Here is a 2,917-nt window from a genome sequence, read left to right on the forward strand (position 1 = left end):
ACAGCAAGGTTACAGTTGACAACAGACATGTTTGATAAAAGATGGTCATTATTAATACAGGCAATGCCGGGACTCGAGTCTCTTCCGTTTTTGGGAACTTAAAGTAAGGGTATTTACATTCAATATGCATCTCCTATGTTTGTTTAGTTTGTGTTTGTATGTATGTAAAAAAAAAAAATAATAAAAATAAAGTAAAAAAAAAAAAAAGCACGGGACAAGCTAGATGCAGGAAAAATGTTCCCAATGTTGGGGGAGTCCAGAACCAGGGCCACAGTCTTAGAATAAAGGGAAGGCCATTTAAAACTGAGGTGAGAAGGAACTTTTTCACCCAGAGAGTTGTGAATTTGTGGAATTCTCTGCCACAGAGGGCAGTGGAGGCCAATTCACTGGATGAATTTAAAAGAGAGTTAGATAGAGCTCTAGGGGCTAGTGGAATCAAGGGATATGGGGAGAAGGCAGGCACAGGTTACTGATCATGGCTGATCATTCTCAATCAGTACCCCGTTCCTGCCTTCTCCCCATACCCCCTGACTCCGCTATCATTAAGAGCTCTATCTAACTCTCTCTTGAAAGCATCCAGTGAATTGGCCTCCACTGCCTTCTGTGGCAGTGAATTCCACAGATTTACAACTCTGACTGAAAAAGTTTTTCCTCATCTCCGTTCTAAATGGCCTCCCCCTTACCTGATGGTGTGAGAGGGAAGGTGAATACTAAAGTTAAAGTGTTGTATTTGAATGCGCAAAGTATAAAAAAATAAAGTGGATGAGCTTGAGGCTCAGTTAGACATTGGCAAGTATGATGTTGTGGGAATTACAGAGACATGGCTACAAGAGGACCAGGACTGGGAGCTGAATATTCAGGGGTACACAACGTATAGAAAAGACAGACAGGTGGGCAGAGGGAGTGGGGTCGCTAAAAAGACCCTAATGGGAGTTATCTACAGGCCCCCAAACAGTAGCCTGGATATAGGGTGCAAGTTGAATCAAGAGTTAATATTGGCAAAGGTAATGCTACGGTGGTTATGGGAGATTTCAACATGCAGGTAGACTGGGAAAATCAGGTTGGTAATGGACCCCAGGAAAGAGAGTTTGTAGAGTGTCTCCGAGATGGATTCTTAGAGCAGCTTGTACTGGAGCCTACCAGGGAGATGGCTTTTCAGGATTTAGTGTTGTGTAATGAACCGGATTTGATAAGGGAACTCAAGGCTAAAGAGCCATTAGGATATGATAAGTTTTAATCTACAATTTGAAAGGGAGAAGGAGACTAGCTGGGAAGACAGTGGAACAACAGTGGAACAAAAGGCAATACGGGGAGAAAAGATGAGGTACGAGGGTAAGCTAGCCAATAATATAAAGGAGGATAGTAAAAGCTTCTTGAGGTACGTGAAGAGGAAAAAAATAGTTAAGACAAATGTGCGTCCCTTGAAGACAGAAGCAGGGGAATTTATTATGGGGAACAAGGAAATGGCAGACGAGTTGAACCGGTACTTTGGATCTGTCTTCACTAAGGAAGATACACACAATCTCCCAGATGTTCTAGTGGCCAGAGATCCTAGGGTGACGGAGGAACTGAAGGAAATTCACATTAGGCAGGAAATGGTGTTGGGTAGACTGATGGGACTGAAGGCTGATAAATCCCCAGGGCCTGATGGTCTGCATCCCAGGGTACTTAAGGAGGTGGCTCTAGAAATCGTGGACACATTGGTGATAATTTTCCAATGTTCTATAGATTCAGGATCAGTTGCTGTGGATTGGAGGGTAGCTAATGTCCCACGTTTTAAGAAAGGAGGGAGAGAGAAAACGGGAAATTATAGACCAGTTAGTCTGACATCAGTGGTGGGGAAGATTATAAAAGAAATTGCGGAACATTTGGATTGCAGTAACAGGATTGTTCCGATGTCAGCATGGAGTTACGAAGGGGAAATCATGCTTGATCGCGTTACTACTTTGTATGTATGGTTTTGTTTTTGGAATAAAGTATTTGTTAAAAAAAAAGGTACCTTGTGGTCGAGACGTGCCTAGTGCCTTGTCTTGACCAGCCGGTCAACACAAGGCACTTGTTGAAACAGGGCACCTCGACCAGCCGGTCGACACAAGGCACCAGGAACTTGTCTTGACCAGCTAGTCTAGACAAGGCACGTAACACAAGGCACTAGGCACTTGTCACGACCAGCTGGGTGAGACAAGGCCCACCCTCCCACCCCCGCAGACAGACGGCGCCGGCCGCCCTCCCGTTCCCCACTCCCAGAACGTGCTTTTGTCGGGGGGATGGGTCGGCCACATTGACCAAGGCATCACTCTCCCTCCGGCCACTCACTCGTGTGAAGGAGATAACTAAATTCACCCCTGCACCCGTCAGATTAGCGGTGTGGTTGCTCGCTGTGGTTCTCGTGCAGCTCACCCTCTTTCTCTTGAGGAGGACGACGTAGCCCCGAGTAGTGGCGACTGGACAATTTGCTGAAGATTTGTTGGGGGGAGCTCTTTCTCGTTGGCGGAAGTTTCAGTGCATTTGGGTGGAAATGCGAGCAGAGCCTCCTCTTTTCCCTTTAAAGTAAAGGAAGGCAAAGAAAGGTCAGCACACACACACACACACGCACACGCACACACACACACGCACACACACACACACACACAGAGACAGACACGCCAGCAGGCAAGCCGACACGCAGCAAGCGATCATGAGGAGGAATTTTTGTCTTTTCTTTTCAACATTATTAATCCCCGAAAGGGGAGTGCACCGATCCCGGAGGTACTGCAATACCGGGCCGATGCGTGGAGTGGACGGAGCAAGCCCCTATTCCATCTCCCAGTTCCAAAAATCAATTTAATATATGGTCCCTAGATAAGGGACGTATCAGATATTAAACTGATAAGAACAGATACTACACTTGATCTTAGCCAAAAGGCCGAGAAGCGAT

The 2,917-nt window shown here is 46.1% G+C and overlaps 1 non-coding gene across 1 annotated transcript; it reads right to left on the reverse strand.

Annotated features, from left to right (window-relative positions):
• Positions 1 to 2,726: 2,726 nt before the first annotated feature.
• Positions 2,727 to 2,917, reverse strand: LOC144611090 (U2 spliceosomal RNA). Its single transcript, XR_013549477.1, has one exon. It is a non-coding gene; the product is annotated as a U2 spliceosomal RNA (small nuclear RNA).

The sequence above is a fragment of the Rhinoraja longicauda genome, chromosome 2 (genome assembly GCF_053455715.1).
Source record: "Rhinoraja longicauda isolate Sanriku21f chromosome 2, sRhiLon1.1, whole genome shotgun sequence".
Lineage (NCBI taxonomy): Eukaryota > Metazoa > Chordata > Chondrichthyes > Rajiformes > Arhynchobatidae > Rhinoraja > Rhinoraja longicauda.